This window comes from Chlorocebus sabaeus, chromosome 11 (genome assembly GCF_047675955.1).
Source record: "Chlorocebus sabaeus isolate Y175 chromosome 11, mChlSab1.0.hap1, whole genome shotgun sequence".
Classification (NCBI taxonomy): Eukaryota; Metazoa; Chordata; class Mammalia; order Primates; family Cercopithecidae; genus Chlorocebus; species Chlorocebus sabaeus.
Genome location: NC_132914.1, coordinates 25,713,426 through 25,733,665, shown reverse-complemented (window position 1 = coordinate 25,733,665; position 20,240 = coordinate 25,713,426). Strand labels below are relative to the sequence as shown.

Genomic DNA, 20,240 nt, shown 5'->3' with positions numbered 1-20,240 from the left:
TCATATTAGGCACGCTCAGCAGCTTTGCTGTTGTGCCAAAATGCTTATCTGTGACAAATAGTTCTAAATTACTGGCCACCCCAACCCTGCCCTCACACCTAGTACTTTCTGTAAAAAAGATGGAGTAACAAGACCAGATTAATTCTCTTGTCTTAAATAACTAAAACACCAAAAAGTATGTATTTGAAACAATGGTTTTCAGACATTGAATAACAGAAGAGAGCAGTAATCCCTGAGAGCAGGAAAACAAATGAAGTGAGCCTAATGATTGACCCAGCTTCCCGCCTAGAGTCTCCAGACTACAGCATAGAGAATACACCTGGGCTGTCAATGAGTTGAGGAGACATTGTTGGGAGTATAGGGAGGCCAAGGCAGCCAGGATTTGCAGAACACAGTGCTGAAGAGGAGTGGGGAGAGAGAACTCTCGAAATCTGCAGTAAGTGGATCCCTCCTCCCTTATGTAGGTACTGGTCAGCACACATCTGTGAGGAAACTCCTCAAGATTAGAGTCACCACTGGGGCCTAGGGTCACCACTGGGGCCGACCAAACTGAGTGGGTCAGCCATGGACCACAAGCTCCTGCTGCAGGAGCAACTGTTGGCCTACAAACTGGAGGCCGTCCAGGGCAACTGTGCATGTGCCCTGCACAGCTATGGTGCCACCCCTGCCAGCCCCCGCCAAAGCCCTACCCCTACCTCATCACAGGGGTACCCACCCACCACCCCAGGGTCTACAACATCCACAGCCAGACTGCCACCCAGTACCCTGCCAACTCCATCACGGTCATGGGAAGCTGTCCTGTCTGCAGGGTCGGGGGTGCTGGAGAACTGCTTCACCTTCCTGGGCATCCTCCTGGTCATCATCGTGTTCCCCTTTGGGTTCATCTGCTGTTTTGCCTCGAGGAAGCGAAGATGCCCCAACTGCTGAGAGACCTTAGCTTAAAGGGAACACCACTCCCGGCTTTCCTACACCCAGCTCTCTTTTTCTAATGTAAATTTCGTGTATAATAGTTTCATTTGATGAAGCTTCAGAACTGTTTTGTTGTTGTTGTTGTTTGAGTCAGAGTTTCACTCTTGTCACCCAGGCTGGATTATAATGGCACGATCTCGGCTCACCGCAACCTTTGCCTCCCAAATTCAAGCCATTCTTCTGCCTCAGCCTCCAGAGTAGCTGGGATTACAGGCACCAACCACCACGTCTGGCTAATTTTTGTATTTTTAGTAGAGATGGGGTTTCACCATGTTGGGCAGACTGGTCTTGAACTCCTGAGCTCAGGTGATCCATCTGCCTTGCCCCCAAAACTGCTGGGATTACAGGTGTAAGCCACCGTGCCCAGCCTCAGGACAGTTTTGTAAAGCAAGATGGGATAGATGTGTCACATGCGAGCCACGGTTTCCTGGAGCGTGGAGAGGCAGCTCTGCTGCTCCCTCCCAAGGTTAATGACAACTCGATAAAGCACTGCTTTTAGTTTTTGCAGTCTTCAATTTGAGAAAGGCGAGAAATAATGTTTTTAATAAATGAGATTCATACCATTTAAAAAAAAACAAAAAACAAAGGCCAGGTTCAGTGGCTCACACCTGTAATCCCAGCACTTTGGGAGGCTGAGGTGGGTGGATCACAAGGTTAGGAGTTTGAGACCAGCCTGGCCAATATGGTGCAACTCTGTCTTTACTAAAAATACAACATTTAGTCACATGTGGTGGTGGGCACCTGTAGTCCCAGCTACTCAGGAGGCTGAGGCTGGATAATCGCTTGAACCTGGGAGATGGAGGTTGCAGTGAGCTGAGATCACGCCACTGCACTCCAGCCTGGGAAACAGAGCAAGACTCTGTCTCAAAAAGCAAATAAACAAACAACAAAAAAACACAGAGCCTAGAATAGTGGACATTCTCACCAATTAGAGTGGGAAAACTTTGTAATACATGGAATTTTGGGTATGGAACTCAGAAGAGTATTTCCTCAGAAGTGCGACAAAATCACTCTTGACTAAAGACTGCTCTGGTCACATCTCACAAAGTTTAAAAGTAATGAAAGATAGGCTGAGCCTGGTGACTCACACACCTGTAATCCCAACACTTTGGGAGGCTGAGATGCACAGATTATTTGAGGCCAGAAGTTGGAGACCAGCTTGGCCAACATGGCAAAACCCCCATCTCTACTAAAAATACAAAAATTAGCCAGGCATGGTGGTACATGCCTGTAATTTCAGCTACTTATGTGGCTGAGGCACGAGAATTGCTTGAACCTGGGAGGCGGAGGTTGCAGTGAGTTGAAACTGCACCACTATACTCCAACCTGGGTAACAGAGCAAGACTGTTTCAAAAAAAAAAAGAAAGAAAAAGAAAGGAAGGGTAAAACTGGTTCCAACTGACAGTTGTGTCCCAGGACAAGGCACAAGAATATTGAAATGAAAGCAATACAAGAATTCCTGTTACTCAACGAGACAAAATTCACAATGTCTGGCATCCAACAAATATCGTGTGACATGCAAATAAGCAAAAAAATATGACCCAAAATGAGGAGAATTATCAATAACTGAAAGGCATCTAGAAATGAGTTGAAGAATAGAATTCATAAGCAAGTATATTAAAAGTTATAATGAATATTTATATTGCATTATAAATTATATTTTATATATTCACAAAGGTAGAGGAAACATAAGTATGTTAATATAAAGAAGATATTTAAATGACTCTTTCATCCCTGCAAGTTCTGAGGAAAGAAAAAAAGACTCAAATGAAACTATAAGAAATAAAAAAGATAATATTTGAGATAAAATAGAGACTATATTAACAGTGGATTAGATGCTACAAAAGAAAAAAATGTTAGTAAACTTAAAGAAATAGAAACTATTGAAAATGAGACAAAGAAAAATAATGGAAAATAAATACAGTATTAGCTATGGGACAACTTCAAAAGGCCTAATATATATAAAATTATAGCCTCTGAATTATTCAAGAGAGAAGGGCATTCAACCTTGGAAAGCTAAAAGAAAAACTAAAAAGCAAAATAAAGACAAAAATTAAGAAAAAATAAAAATATGCCAGGTGTGGTGGCTCACACCTGTAATCCCAGCACTTTGGGAGGCCAAAGCAGGAGGATTGCTTGAGCCCAAGTTTTGGGGGAACCAGCCCCCAATATTTCAATGTAGGTTCTTTTCTATTTTCCCTAAGTGTTGGCCGGTCTGAGAAATAGAGAGAAAGAGTACAAAGAGAGAAATGTTATAGCTGTGCCTCTGGGGGTGGACATCACATATGAGCAGGTTCCGTGATATCCACCTGAGCCGCAAAAACAGCAAGCTTTTATTAGGGATTTTGAAAGGGGAGGGGTATACAAACAGGGAGTAGGTTACAATGATCACATGCTTCAAAGGGCCATAAATATCACAAGGCGAAGGCAAAATTAGAATTACTGATGAGGGTTTGTGTCCTGCTTTGCATGCATTGTATTGATAAACATTTTAACAGGAAACAGGGTTCAAGAGCAGACAACTGATCTGACTCAGATTCACCAGGCTGGAATTTCCAATCCTAGTAAGCCTGAGGGCACTGCAGAAGACCAGGGTGTATGTTATCCCTTATCTCAACTGCATAAGACAGACACTCCCAGAGCAGCTGTCTATAGACCTAGCCCTGGGAATGCATTCCTTCCTTATCAATTATTAATATTCCTTGCTGGGAAAAGAATTCAGTGCTATTTCTCCTACTTGCACATCCATCTATAGGCTTCCTGCAAGAAGAAAAATATGGCTGTATTCTGCCTGACCCCACAGGCAGTCAGACTTTATGGTTATCTTTCCTTGTTCCCTGAAAATTGCTGTTATTCTGTTCTTTTTCAGGGTGCACTGATTTCATATTGTTCAAACACACATGTTTTACAAACAATTTGTACAGTTAACACAATCATCACAGGGTCCTGAGGCAACATACATCCTTAGCTCACAAAGATGACAGGATTAAGAGATTAAAGTAAGACGGGCATAAGAAATCATAAAAGTGCCAGGCGCGGTGGCTCAAGCCTGTAATCCCAGCACTTTGGGAGGCCGAGACGGGCGGATCACGAGGTCAGGAGATCGAGACCATCCTGGCTAATGCGGTGAAACCCCGTCTCTACTAAAAAATACAAAAAACTAGCCGGGCGAGGTGGCAGGCGCCTGTAGTCCCAGCTACTTGGGAGGCTGAGGCAGGAGAATGGCGTAAACCCGGGAGGCGGAGCTTGCAGTGAGCTGAGATCCGGCCACTGCACTCCAGCCTGGGCGACAGAGCGAGACTCCGTCTCAAAAAAAAAAAAAAAAAAAAAAAAAAAAGAAATCATAAAAGTATGATTTGTGGGAACTAATAAATGTCCATGAAATCTTCACAATTTATGTTCTTCTACCACATCTTCAACTGGTCCCTCCATTTGGGGTCCTTGACTTCCCGCAACACCCAAGAGTTCAAGACCATCTTGGGCCACAGAATAAGGCCCCATCTCTACAAAAAAAAAAAAATGACAACCATTAACCAGGTGTGGTGGCATGAACCTGTAGTCCTAGCTATTTGGGAGGCTTAGGCAGAAGGATTGCTTAAGGCCAGGAGTTCAAGGCTACAGTGAGCTATGATTGTACCACTGCACAAGCCTGGGCAACATGGAAAGACCTTGACTCTATAAAAAGAAAGAAAGAGAGAGACAGAAATAAAAAAGAGAAAAAAAACTGAAAAAAATGTGAAAAAAAATTGCTAGAAACTCCAAATTTGAGAAAAACTGTAAACTCATAGATTGAAGAAGCTCAACAAACCCCAAGTGAAAGAAACATGAAGAAAACTATGCCACAGCTCCTCATAATCAAATTGATTAAAATATGTGACAAAGAGAAGATGTTAAAAATGCAAGAGAAAAACAGGCATATTACATACAGAGGGATAAACATAAAAATTACAGCAGATTCTTAGTGTAAACAATGCAAGCCAGGAGACCACAGAACAGTGTCTCTAAAGTATTAAAACAGTGCAGGCCCAGTAGCTCATGCCTATAGCACTTTGGGAGGCTGATACAGGAAGATGGCTTGAGATGGGGAGTTCAATACAAGCCTGGGCAACTTATCAAGACCTCTGTCTCTATAAACACATTACAAAAAAAAAATTTAATGGCATGGTATCATGTGTCTTGAAATCTATTTTATCTGATGTAAGTATAGCTATTCCTACTCAGTTTTGGCTTCCATTTGCAGGGAATATATTTTTCTATCCATTTATTTTTAGTCTATATGTATGTTTATAGGTGAAACGTGTTTCTTGTAGGCAACAGATCACTGGGTCTTGTTTTTCAATCCATTCAGCCATGGCATGTCTTTTAATTGTAGAGTTTATTTCATTTACATTCAATGTTATTTCTGATAAGTAAGGACTTATGCCTGCCATTTTGTTATTTGTTTTCTGGTTGTTTTGTGGTCTTCCTTTTAGTGAATGTGATTTTCTCTGGTGGTATCTCTTAATTTCTTGCTTTTTACTTTTTATGTATTGTGAACTCAAAGTGTCTGAGACAGGCCTCAATCAATTTAGAAAGTTTATTTTGCCAAGGTTAAGGATGTGCCCTCAGGAGGCTGTGTCCTGGCAACATGTGCTCAAGGTGGTCAGGGTATAGCTCACTTTTACACATTTTAGGGAGACATGAGACATCAATCAAAATGTGCAAGATGTACATTGATTTGGTCCAGAAAGGCAGGACAACTCAAAACAGGGCAGGATGGGTGGGGGGGCAGGGAGGGGACAGTTCCAGGTAGATAAGGTGTGGTTCCAAGTAGATAAGAGACAAAAGGATGCATTCTTCTGATTCTTTGATCAGTCTTTCACTGAATACACAATTTATATGTTGGGGAACATAGAGGAATAGTCACTTATGCCTTAGTCTGGCTCAGTGAATCTGCATTTGTCTCAGGTGAGCAAAGAGATGACTTTCTGTCTGGCACCTGTGAAGATAAGGTATCAATTTACATCACAAGGGTGAAATTCAACAGAGTTGTTTTAGGGTAAAGATTTTGAGGCCCAGAAGGAATTTCCTTGTGAGTGTATTGTGATGGAGGTATATAGCTTTTAAAACATCTTTGTAGTTATATTATTTAGGAATAGAATGAGAGGCAGGTTTGCCTGATTTAGTTCCCAGCTTGACTTTTCCCTTTAGCTTAGTGATTTTGGGATCCCAAGATTTATTTGCCTTTCACAGTGTCTGTTATATTGTCTTTGATTTGACATTACCATAAGGCTTGCAAATGGTACTTATAACCCATTATTTTAAACTGATGACAACTTAATACTGATTGCACAAACAAGCAAAGAGAAAGCAAATAAAAGCTCTACACTTTAACTTCATTCCTCCACTTTTTAACTTTTTGTTTCTGTTTATGTATTATTTTACTGTCTATGTCTTGAAAAGTTGTTGTAGTTATTTTTTTTTTTTGAAAGGCTTATCTTTTAGTCTTTCTACTCGAGATATGAGTACTTTATACAGCACAATTACAGTTTTATAATGTTCTGTTTTTCTGTGTACTTACTATTACCAGTGAGTTTTGTGCCATCAGATGATTTCTTATTGCACATTAACACCCTCTTCTTTCAGGCTGAAGAACTCCCTTTAATATTTCTTATAGGACAGGTCTAACATGGATGAAATCCCTCAGCTTGTCTTTGTCTAGGGAATTCTTTATTTCTCCTTCATGTGTGTAGTATTTTTTGCTGGATATACTATTCTTGAACTGAAGTGTGTGTGTGTGTGTTTTCCACTTTAAATACATCATGCCATTCTCTACTGTCCTGTAAGGTTTTTACTGATAAATCTACTGCTGGATGTGTTGTAGCTTTATTGTATGTTACATGTTTCTTTTCTCTTGCTGCTTTTAGGATCCTTTCTTTATCCTAGACCTTTGGGAGTTTGAATGTCTTGAGGTAGTCTTATTTGGGTTAAATCTGCTTGGTGCTCTATAACCTTCTTGTACTTGAATACTAATATCTTTATCTAGTTTTGAGAATTTCTCTGTTACTATTCCTTTGAATATACTTTCTATCCCTTTCCCTTTCTCTCCCTCCTCTTTAAGGTCAATACCTCTTAGATTTGCCATTTTGAGGCTATTTTCTAGGTCTTTTAGGTATGCTTCATTCTTTTTATTCTTTTTTCTTTTGTCTCCTCTAACTGTAGGTTTTCAAATAGCCTGTCTTCAATTTTTTCTTTTGCTTGATCAATTCTGCTATTAAGAGATTGTAATTCATTCTTCAGTATATCAATTGCATTTTTCAGCTCCAGAATTTCTGCTTGATTCTTAACTATTTCAGTGTCTTTGTTAAATTTATCAGATAGTATTCTGAATTCCTTCTCTGTGCTATCTTGAATTTTGTTGTTTCCTCAAAGCAGTGATTTTGAATTCTCTGTCTGAAAGGTCACATATCTCTGTGTCTCCAGAGATATGTGCCTTATTTCATTCATTTGTTGTCTTCATGTTTTCCTGGATGGTCTTGATGCTTGTGGATGCTTATTGATGTGTGGGCATTCATGAAAGTTAGGTATTTATTTTATTTATCGTAGTCTTTGCAGTCTGGGCGTGTTTGTACCTGCCCTTCTTGGGAAAGCTTTCCAGGTATTCAAACAGACGTAGGTGTTGTGATCTAAGTTTTTGTTTACTGCAGACTTATCTTCATTAGGGGGCACCCCAAGCCCAGTAACACTATCGCTCTTGCAGACTCAAGAGATACTATCTTGGTGGTTTTGTATAAGATCTGCAAGAATTATCTGGATTACCAGAAGGAGCCCTTATTCTTTCACCTTATTTTCTTTGAAACAAATGGAGTCTCTCTCTCTGTGCTGAGCTGCCTGGAGCTGGGGGAGAGGTGACATAAGCACCCCTGTGGCCACCACTGGGACTGTGCTGGGTCAGACCTGAAGCCAGCACAGCACTGGGTCTCACCCAAGTCCCACAGTAAGCCTGCCTGGTGACAGCCTATGTTTGTTCAAGACCCCAGGGTTCTACAATCAAGAGGTGGTGAAGCCAGCCAGGCTTGTGTCCTGTGTTATCTTGAATTTTGTTCAAGAGTGACTAGCTCTCCAGATTCCAGGCAGGACTAGAGATGCCATCTGGGAGCCAGGTCCTAGAGTTGGAAACCTAGGAATTTACCTGGGGATCTGTTCTACTGTGGCTGAACTGACACCCAAGCTGCAAGACAAAGACCTTCTCACTCTTTTCTCCCCTTTCTACAAACATAGGAGTCTCTCCCCATGACCACCACCACCCCAGGCCCACGGCAAACACTGTCTGGCTACCATCGATGTTCACTCAAGGCCCAAGGGCTCTTCTGTCAGCTTTTGATGATGTTAGCAGTTCTGATTCTGTCCCTTCAGGGAAGTGGGTTCCCCTCTGGCCAAGGGGAGGTCCAGAAATACTGTCTAAAAGCCAAAACCTGGAATCAGAGACCCCAAGAGTCTAGTTAGTACTCTACCCCACTGTGGCCAAGCTGGTACCTAAGCTATGAGACAAAGCTCCTTACTCTTCCCTCTCCTTTTCTCAAACAGAAGGAGTCCCTCCCTGTAGCCACCACAGATGGGAATTTGCTGGGTCATATCTGAAGCCAACACATCTCTGAGTCCCGCTCAAGGTCCATGGCAAGTATTGCCTGGGTAACACTACTGATTATTTAGGGCCCAAGAGTTCTCTTTTTGTTTTCCAAGACAGAGTCTTGCTCTGTCACCCAGGCTGGAGTGCAATGGCATGATCTCGGCTCACTGCAACCTCCACCTCCTGGGTTCAAGTAATTATCCTGCCTCGGCCTCCCAAGTAGCTGGGATTACAGGCATGTGCCACCATGCCCAGCTAATTTTTTGTATTTTTAGTAGAGATGAGGTTTCACCATGTTGGTCAGGCTGGTCTCGAACTCCTGACCTCATGATCCACCCACCTCGACCTTCCAAAGTGCTGGGATTACAGGAGTGAGCCACTGCACCCAGCCTGGCCCAAGGCTTCTTTAGTCAACAGGTGTTGAATTCCGCTAGGACTGAGCCCTTCCCTTTGAAGTAGTGAGTTCCTTTCTGGCCCAGAGTGTGCTTAAAATGTCATCTGGGAGCTAGAGCCTGGAATGGGGCAGTCAAGACTCTGCCTATCCTATTGTAGTGTCCAATCCTATTGCAGCTGAGCTGGTATCCAAGTTGCAAGACAAAGGCCTCTTTACTCTTCCCTCTCCTCTCCTCAAGCCTGAAGGAAGGAGTCTCTCCCAGAGTTGCAAGCTGTGCTGCCTGGGGTTAGGCGAGTGGTGGCACAAGCACTTGCTTGGCTGCCCTGGCTGATTTCTCACTAAGTCACATGCTCCTTAAGTCCACTAACTCTGAGCCCAGCACAGCACCAGGACTTGCCCAGAAATTGCAGTCCTTGTGGCCTAGACTGCCTTTCACATTTATTTAGGACCCCAGAACACTTTCACCCATTGTGGTGAGGCTTGCTAGAACTCAGGTTCCAACCCCTGCGGTGGGTGATTCATCTTTGGCTAAGGCTGATCTAAATGCTCCCTCTGTTGGTGCTGGCTGAGTTTTGCCCGGTGTTGTTTTCTGCTGACAGGGCAGCACTGAGTTCCAATGCAAAGTCCCACAATCTCTATGTTCTTCCTCCCCTAAGCATATAGATTCTCTCTCCACACCATATGGCCTCTGCCAAGGGATGAGGAAAGGGTGGTGTTGGCAATTCCAGACTGTCTTTCTTTCTTACCCTCTTCAGTGCCTCTTTCAGTGATGTGAAGTTAAAACCAAGTACTGTGATTTCTCACCTGATTTTTGGTTCTTATGAAGGTGTTTCTTTGTGTGGACAGTTGTTCAATTTGGTGTTCCAGTGGGCAGGACAATCAGTGGAGGCTTCTATTGAGCCATCTTGCTCTGCCTCTTCTTCCTGAAGGATAACATTTTAATGAAAAATTTAGAGATATAGTAATTCTGGGAGATGAAAAGATCTAGTTCAGTTGTGTTAAACTTTGGTATGCACAATAATATCTCAGTGTCTCAGGTGGTTACTAAAATGCACATGTTTGTGTTTTACCCCTATACCTCATTCCCTAGTAATTATGAATCAGTAGATCTTGGTTGAGACCTGGGGGAGAGCATCTTTAGCAGAAGTCAAGTGTATAACTATGGAAAGGAATGGTTTGTGTAGAGTAGAAATAAAGATCATCCAGATTCTAGGTGCTGGTCCTCACTTGAAGACCTAAGATAATGGCAAGGTTCTGGATAGACAGGAAACTTGTGAACCAAATAAGGAAACCTTCATCTTTTTCAAACAGAAAACCTAAGTAGGTAATAAATAATAGTATGGAGAGGACATGAAAGAGAGTGACTTGAACCAAATTCAGTATGCTCTAAGCATTATCTTTAGAGCCATCAGTAAATTTGATTTGGGTAAAGGGAAGAGTATTTGGGCAATGGTGATTGAGTGAAAAGTGCTTTATTTTATAGAAAAAAAATCTCATAGAATAATTTTTAAAAATTATGATCAAAGATAATAATAATAGCTAACATTTATTGAACATTTACTATGTGCAAGGCACTATTTTGATTACTTCATGCATATTAAGTCTTAATACTCATGAAAACCATGGGGTTTATTTTCCCCATTTTACAGGTAAGAAAGATAAGGCTAAGATAGGTTAATACGTCAAAATGTCGGAGAGGATACTAGTTAGGTAGCTAATGTCTGGGCCGGGTGTGGTGGCTCACGCCTGTAATCCCAACACTTTGGGAGGTCAAGGCGGGTGGATTGCCTGAGGTCAGGAGAACAAGATCAGCCTGGCCAACATGGTGAAACCCCGTCTCTACTAAAAATACAAAAATTAGCCGGGCATGGTGGTGGGCATCTGTAATCCCAGCTACTCGGGAGGCTGAGGCAGGAGAATTGCTTGAACACAGAAGGAGGAGGTTGCAGTGAGCCAAGATGGCACCACTGCACTCCAGCCTGGGCAACAGAACAAGACTTCATCTAAAATAAATAAATAAATAAATAAATAAATAAATAAATAAATAGCAAGCTAATGTCCAAAGGAGAGGTGACGGAAGTTTGAAATAAGACATTCTAATGAGTGTGAAGAGCGAAAGACAAATTTTAGAAATCATAAAGGAAAATGTTTGTAATAATAAAGGGACATCATAAATGATCAGATCGGAAGAGTTCAGGAAAGGTAGAATCTGATGCTGGCTGACTGTTGTTTAGGATACTGGTGTAATAGTGTTGTTATTAAGAAAGATCGAAGGTTGGGCCCGGTTGCTCACGCCTGTAATCCCAGCACTTTGGGAGGCTGAGGCTGGCAGATCACCTGAGGTCCGGAGTTCAAGACCAGCCTGGTGAAACCTCATCTCTACAAAAAAATACAAAAACCAGCTGGGCATGGTGGCATGTGCCTGTAATACTAGCTATTAGGGAGGCTGAGGTAGGAGAATTGCTTGAATCCAGGAGGTGGACGTTGCAGTGAGCTGAGATTGCACCACTGCACTCCAGCTTGGGCAACACAGCAAGGCTCTATCTCAAAAAAAAAAAAAAAAAAGAAAGAAAGAAAATTCAGGAAGAGTCTACCAAGCATGCAACACATAGTAGCAAGACAGACACACACACATACAAACACACATGCACAGACAGAGAAGGATTTAAGAGTAAATATAAGTTAATTATATATACGATAAAAGTCTACTGAGTCACACATGGCTTTGGGTCAGACATGGGGAAACGTACATGAGTCAGAATTATGAGTATAGCACTCTTGAAGCAGGTGACACTGGAGTATGTGTGTTATTGAAGCCAAGAAATGCTTCTGGTGATAGTAATAAAATATTCAACCAGAAGTGGCAAAGCAGTAAAGATTAATTATGTCATATAACAAAACTTTTGAAGGTAGGCAACTCCAGGTTTGGCAAGGCGGCTTAGTGATGTCCGCAACAGCCCAGTCTCTTTCTTTTTTCTTTGCCATCCTCAATATTTGGTTTTTGATCTTGGGCTTGTCACTCATGGTTGCAGGATGGTTGTTGGCAGCACTCTGAAACATGTATCTATACACAACATTTAAAACAAGAAGAGAAGAGGGTGAGAAACAAAGAATAGAATTGTGATTGCCAGGGCTGGGGGAAGGGGAAAACGCTGCTAATCAATGGCAACAGGTGTAAAATTTCTATTATGCAAGATGAGTACGTTCTAGAGATCTGCTGTATATCATTGTACCTCTAAATAACAATACTGAATTGTACACTTAAAAATCTGTCAAGAGAGGCCAGGCATGGTGGTTCACACCTATAATCCCAGCATTTAGTGAGCCTGAGGTGAGAGGGTCACTCGAGCCCAGAAGTTCAAGACCAGCCTGGGCAATAAAGTAAGACCCTATCTCCACAAAAAATACAAAAGATAGCTGAGTGTGGGGGTGCACGCCTTTAGTCCTAGCTACTTGGAAGGCTGGGGCTGAAGGATAACTTGATCCCAGGAGTTCAAGGCTGCAGTGAGCCATGCCACACCACTGCACTCCACCCTGGGTGACAGAGCAAGACCCTGTCTAAAAACACACACACACACACACACACACACACACACACAAAAACCTCAGGCACACTAGCTCACACCTGTAATTCCAACACTTTGGGAAGCTGAGGCGGGTGGATCCCCTGAGGTCGGGAGGTCAAGACCAGCCTGGTCAACATGGAGAGACCCTGTCTCTACTAAAAAATACAAAATTAGCTGGGGGTGGTGGCGCATGCCTGTAATCCCAGCTATTCGGGAGGCTGAGGCAGGAGAATCACTTGAACCCAGGAGGTGGAGGTTGCGGTGAGCTGAGATCATGCCATTGCACTCCAGCCTGGGCAAAAAGAGCAAAACTCCGTCCCAAAAGAAAAAAGAAAAGAAAAAAATCTGTTAAGAGGATAGAGCTGTTAAGCATATTTACTATAATAAAATTAAGAAGAAGGCAGAAAGAGGAAAAAGAAGAGAAAGGGAGGAGGAGGTGGAGGTGGAAAAGAAGAGGGAGTAGTGGAAGGAAAGGAAGAAGGGAAAGAAGGAGGCATCAGTAAGCTATCCCTGCCTGATTTCTGTTTTCCTAATCAAAAGGGAAATCCTTAAAACTCCTCGGGTGACTTTCCCTTAAGTCTCATTGATCCCAACTTGATTACTTGATCTTCTCTAGCTCAAGACAGTATGGGAAAGTAAATATATTGCCAAGTACAATGAGATTGTCATCACTGCCTTAGATTAAATATTCATCCCCTAGGACTAGGCATATTCTGTATCCTTACCCTAGAAAAAAGAACCAGGGCTCTATTAGAAGAAAAAAGAAAAACAATGGATTTTTGTTATTTTTATTTTTATTGTTTGAGACAGGGTCTCTCTGTGTCACCCGGGCTAGAGTGCCGTGGTACAATCACAGCTCACTCAACCTCCTAGGCTCAAGTGCTTCTCACACTTCAGCCCCCTGAATAGCTGGGACTATAGGCATGCATCACCATGCCTGGCTAATTTTGGTATTTTTTGTAGAGATGGGGTTTCACCATGTTGGCCACGCTGGTCTCAAACTCCTGGGCTCAAGCCATCCACCTGCTCTGGAACCCCAAAGTGCTGGGATTATAGGTGTGAGCCATCACGCCTGGGAAAAATGACCTGTTGCTAGATAAGTAAGAGTATTAGCCAAGGAGTAGATGGATTTCCCTATGGAGAGCATTTAAAATGAATTAGAAAAATAAATAGCCAGCACAGTGGCTCACACCTGTAATCCCAGCACTTTGGGAGGCCCAGGTGGCTGGATCACCTAAGGTCAGGAGGTCGAGACAAGCCTGGCCAACATGGTGAAACCCCATCTCTACTAAAAATACAAAAATTAGCTGGGCGTGGTGGCAGGCACCTGTAATGCCAGCTCCTCGGGGTGGGTGGCCTGGGGGGGGGCGCCGGAGGGGCGAGGCAGGAGAATCGCTTGAACCTGGGAGGCGGAGTTTGCAGTGAGCCGAGATCACACCATCGCACTTCAGCCTGGGGGACAAGAGTGAGACTTCGTCTCAAAAGAAAAAAAAAGAAAAGAAAAAGAAAAATTAAGGACATGAGATGAAACCCTAAGAGAGAACACTATCTGAAGAGATGTTAAGAGGTAAAAGGGATTGTGAGGGATTGAGAAGGCAGACTCTCAGAGGTAGTCAGTAGGCTAACACCATGGTCATGACAAAGAAAATGGTTCTGTGTTTTCACAGAATGTATCCCAGAGAAGAGTAACTAAGACTTACACACCAGTAATTGTAGAAACAGTACTGTATTAGTCTGTTCTCATGCTGCTAAGAAAGACATACCCAAGACTGGGTAATTTTATAAGGAAAAGAGGTTTAATGGACTCACAGTTCCACATGGCTGGGGAGGCCTCATAATAACGGCAGAAGACAAGGAGGAGCAAGTCATATCTCAACATGGATGGCAGCAGGCAGACACTGAGAAACAAGCGAAGGGGATTTTTCCTTATCAAACCATCAGATCTCATGAGACTTACTCACTACCATGAGAACAGTGTGGGGGAAACCACTCCCATGATTCAATCACCTCCCACTGGGTCCCTCCCATAACATGTGGGAATTATGGGAGCTACAACTCAAGATGAGACTTGAGTGGGGACGCAGCCAAACCATATTAAGTACAAAGTTGGTGTGGGTCTATAAGCAGGGTTTCTCAACTTTGGCACTATTGACATTTAGGACCAGATAATTTTTTTTTTTTTTTTGGAGACGGAGTCTCACTCTGTCATCCAGGCTGGAGTGCAATGGCATTATCTTGGCTCACTGCAACCTCCACCTCCTGGGTTCAAGCAATTCTCCTGCCTCAGCCTCCAAAGTAGCTGGGATTACAGGTGCCTGCCACCACGCCCAGCTAATTTTTGTAATTTTAGTAGGGACGGGGTTTCACCATGTTGATCAGGCTGATCTCGAACGCCTGACCTCAGGTGATCCTCCCGCCTCGGCTTCCCAAAATGTTGGGATTACAGGTGTGAGCCACCGTGCCTGGCCCAGATAATTCTTTATTGTGGGAGCCTGTCCTGTGCATCGTAGGATGCCTGGCAGCTTCCCTGGCCTCTACCCGTTAGGTGCCAGTAGCAAATATCCCCCTCCTCCCCTAGGTACTATAATAAAAATGTCTTCAGACATTGCCAAATCTCCCCAGGGGGACAAAATCACTCCTAATTGGGAATAACTCGTTTATAACAAGGAGTGCTTCAGGAAAGGCTGCAAATGGGGCAAGAGTAATTAAAATGGATCTTGAAGACTGGATATCATTTAAGCAAGCAAAGTCAGAGGAAAAGAAATTCCAAGGAGCATTTGTGCAGAAGCAATGATGGAACATTTCAGGTGTGCTTAGGCACACGGCATGTACTCATGTCAGGCTCTCACCAGAGCATCTGAGTGCAAGTTGCATGATTTTGAACAGGAGAAAAAACATCTAATCAGAACGGAGGACTAGGGAGATTACTAGCCATCTGTGTGTTGGGTGGATTGGGGCAGGGAGAGATTAAAGGCAGGGATAACAGGAATCCAGGGGGAAGGTACAATGAATGACCAAACTAGGGCAGTGACAGTGGTGACGGAGGGGATGACTGTGAGAGATTTTGTGTAGAGAGAATTGGGACGGTTTAATGATTACTGGATGGGGAAGGTTCATATCTTTCTCTCTTGCTTTAAGTACTATCTATAAAGATAGGAACTATATGAAAGTTTGGAGGCTGGATAATTGGAAACACATTAATGACATCAGCAGAGAGAGGGAAGTAGGTTAAAGAGGGAAGATTATGTGCTTGGATTCAGATTAATTGGGCTTGTTAGAATAGAGATGAACGAGAGATCTAGTATAGTTTTAGAAGTTATCAGACTAGGCCGGGCGCGGTGGCTCAAGCCTGTAATCCCAGCACTTTGGGAGGCCGAGACGGGCGGATCACCAGGTCAGGAGATTGAGACCATCCTGGCTAACCCCGTCTCAACTAAAAAATACAAAAAAAAACTAGCCAAGCGAGGTGGCGGGCGCCTGTAGTCCCAGCTACTCAGGAGGCTGAGGCAGGAGAATGGCGTGAACCCGGGAGGCGGAGCTTGCAGTGAGCTGAGATCCGGCCACTGCACTCCAGCCCGGGTGACAGAGAGAGACTGTCTCAAAAAAAAAAAAAAAAAAAAAAAAAAAAAAAAGAAGTTATCAGACTAGAGGTCATAGTAGAGACACTAGAGAACAGAGTATAAAGAGGAGATTCAGGATCAGATACAGGTGGATGAACACCTTACATATATTTACAGGGCATGAGGTGATCATAAGTAAGGTATAAGTACCTGCCAGAGAGGCTGGAGGAGATTCAGAATCATATCATGGAAGGGAGGAGTTTCAAGGAGAAGGAGGACAGCTTTGTGGGCCAGAGTGGGAAGTACCCTGAGAGGTTCTAGAGAACTAGCAGAAAGACGACTTTTACAATATCCTTTCGAGATAGATAGGAATTAATTTATTTTTTATTTTTATTTTCTTGAGATGGAGTCTCGCTCTGTTGCCCAGGCTGGAGTGCAGTGGCACAATCTCGGCTCACCACAAGCTTCACCTCCTGGGTTCATGCCATTCTCCTGCCTCAGCCTCCCAAGTAGCTGGGACTACAGGCACCTGCGACCACGCTGGGCTAATTTTTTTGTATTTTTAGTAGAGATGGGGTTTCAACGTGTTCCCCAGGATGGTCTCGATCTCCTGACCTCATGATCTGCCCGCCTCGGCCTCCCAAAGTGCTGGGATTACAGGCATAAGCCACTGTGCCCAGCCCGGTGAGTCTAATTTTATGTGGGGATTAGGTACTAGAGTGTGTACAACAAGGCTAAAAATAAATCCAATGAGTCAAAATTGTCGTGGGAAATCTCCCAAAAAGTACAGTATAAATGATTTTCTAGTATTGAATTTGGGGGGTGTGTGTGTGTGTGTCTGTGTGTGTGTGCATGTGTGTGTACACATGTATGTAATGGGCAATGAATGCAAGTATTATAGGAAATATAAAAACGATACAATTTTGAAGTCTTTTTTATGATGAGAACTAGAAAAAGAGAATGACATTGTTTTCTGAGTGTGCAGAGTAGAATTTTAGAGTAGATTTTCCTCTTTAACACAGAGTATCATTGCCTTATGTAAACTCTCCTATTCAAATTCCAGGAACTGTTAATAACTCAAGGCAGAGAATATTTGTGAGTTTCTGCTTTCCTAGAGAAAATTTAGTAAGATACAGGGAAACGTTCTGCAGGTAGTTGGCACATATTTTTCATAATGGTGGCAATAAAAGACTTTGTTAATAACAGTGAGGACAAAATGAAGCTGGGCTGTCTGGGGCGCTGAAGTCAATCTCAAAGTTAGTGCCTATTAGAAATGTTAGAAATGCTATCTCTTCTTCAGTAAAAGACACTGCTTGCAGATAGGTATATGGTATATATCCAGTTTGGTGAATTCTATTTCCTTAAATATCTTTTACTGTGACTTGTCTGAAGTACAGTGCCACTGGCAGAGTAACAACCTTGGTTGATGATGACCCTCATCATTTGGGAAGCGCATGTGTGTTGTATGGGAGAGAAGCTTTGGGAATTTACAGTTGACAATGAGGGAGAACTGTGGGGCCCTTCTATCAACACTAGAGGGAAATGGGAGGAGAGACGTAGCCACATTGTTCTTATACTCTTTTTTTTCTTTTTTTTTTGAGATGATGTCTTGCTCTGTTACCCAAGCTGGAGTGCAGTGAAGTGTGAAGTGATCACAGCTCACTGCAGCCTGGATCTCCTGGGCTCAAGTGATCCTTCCATCTCAGCCTTGGGAGTAGCTTAGACTGCAGGCACATACCACCACAACCAGCTAATTTTTGCATTTTTTATAAAGACTGGGTTTTGCCATGTTGCCCAGGCTGGTCTTGAACTCCTACTCTGACATCCTAAAGTGCTGGGATTACAGGCGTGAATGCCCGGACCTCATATTCGTCCATGGATGTTAATTCCCTAACTTTCTCACTTCCCTTCAAGTTCTTTTTCTTCCTTCCTTCCTTCCTTCCTTCCTTCCTTCCTTCCTTCCTTCCTTCCTTCCTTCCTTCCTTTCCTTCCTTCCTTCTTTCCTTCCTTCCTTTCCTTCTTTCTCTCTCTCTCTTTCTCTTTCTCTCTCTCTCTTTCTCTCTTATATATACTACCTTCTCCCTTCCTTTGTTGCTAACATCAAAAGAATCCTTATATAGGGGTGACAGCGACAGGGATGGAGGCAGAGGTGAAATTGTACCTTCAAGCCAAAAACAGCCTGAAGGCTGAAAGACCAGACTGCTGGTCCTGGATGAAATCCATGATGCAGAGTGAGAATTTCTGTTCCTGTTTGCCTGCCCCTCTCCTATTCTGAGCTCATAAAAAGCCCCAGGACTCAGCCTCATGGAGGGGACTTTCCTGCCTTCAGGTAGGGGGACCACCCCTGCTTCCCTCTCTGCTGAAAGCTGTTTCATCACTCAGTAAAACTCCCTGCCTTGCTCACTCTTTGATTGTTAGCACATCTTCATTTTTCTTGGGCATGGGACAAGAACTCAGGAACCCATGTGCAAGGCAGACTTGACTCAGGTGCACAAATTGTGCGAGGTGCCTCCTGTGGCAGGTAGTGTGCCCCAAGTTAGGCCTCCATCATTGCCGGTCGGAGATCCTTGACTGGCAAAGGGACTGAGAAAAATCCTGCTTTGGGTGGGGGTGGGGGATTGGGGGTGAGGTCACTGGATCTAGGAGTAATTGCCAGGCTTGCTCTAGAACTTATTAATGCATTTATGTCTATGACTCCATCATTTTCTATCCCCTTATCACTCTTTCTTATAACATTTACCACATGATACCTATTTTTTTGTTTTGTTTTGTTTTGGTTGTTTTTTGAGACTGAGTCTTACTCTATTACCTAGGCTGGTGTGCAGTGGCACGATCTCAGCTCACAACAACCTCTGCCTCCCGGGTTCAAGCGATTCTTGTGACTCAGTCTTGAGAGTAGCTGGGATTACAGGCACCCCACCACCATGCCCGGCCAATTTTTAGTAGAGATGGGATTTCACCATGTTGGCCAGGCTGGTCTTGAACTCCCAATCTCAAGTGATCTGCCTGCCTCAGCCTTCCAAAGTGCTGGGATTACAGGTGTGAGCCACCATGCCTGGCCATAAAGTAACATCTTTATTGAGATATAATTCACAAAACATACAATTCACCTATTTAAAGAGTATAATTCAGTGGTTTTTAGTGTGTTCACAGAGTTGTGTAACCATTACCACAATCTAATTTGAGAACATTTCGATCAATTCAAAAAGAAATCCGATGCCCATGAGCATTCACTCTCCGTTCCACCCTGTCCCTAGATTGAAACGACCATGTGTTTTCTGTCTCTATGGATTTTTCTGTTCTGCACATTTCACATAAATGGAATCACATAATATGTAGTCATTTGTGAGAGGCTTCTTTCACTTTGCATAGTTTTCAAGTTCATCCATGTCGCAGCATGTAATCAGTACTTCATTTCTTTTTATTGTGGAATATAATAATATTCCATTGTATGGATTATACCATGTTTTATTTACTCATTCCTCAGTGGATAGACATTTTGCTACCGGATTTAAAGTTTACTTTCTGTTTCTCACACTAGTATATAAGCTTCATGAGGGTAAGAACATTTTTGTTGTTTCTCACTCAGTCCCTAGCAGTTTGCACATTGCCTGTCTCATGTCAGTGTCAGGTTCAAATCTATCTAGCTGTGCTTACGCTGACGGGGGCAGGAGGGTTCACAAGGACTCAATGGCTGATTAGATGCTTACAGATTCAGAGTTCTCAGGGGCAGAACTTCTGCCAGCATTTTGGCTGTGGTCAGTTACTTTCAGGTTTTCATTACTTTTCGGTTTTCATGGCCATCTGCAAGTGCCCATAGCCATTATCTCAGCTGCCTCTCTCTTTACTCTCTTGCCAATGGTGCCAGGCCACAGCAGGTGTTATCTTATCACCTCAGTCCACCAGACATATGCTTATCACTTTGAGGGGTCAACAATTTCACTGGAGGCTGAATTCCCTTGTCATAAATGGCTCCATTTTGAGACATTTCGGATTACACACCACTATTATACATCAGCCTAGCATGTAGAAATCACTCAGTACATTTGTTGAACACATAATTTCACCATTCATTCACCTGACCAACAGTCATTAAGCACTGACACATTTGTTTTCAACACTCCCTCTCTTCCAAGGCAGGC

The 20,240-nt window shown here is 43.1% G+C and overlaps 1 pseudogene; it reads left to right on the top strand.

Moving 5' to 3' along the window:
• Nucleotides 1-564: 564 nt before the first annotated feature.
• On the top strand, nucleotides 565-1,396 carry LOC103218756 (membrane protein BRI3 pseudogene; annotated as a pseudogene).
• Nucleotides 1,397-20,240: the final 18,844 nt, after the last annotated feature.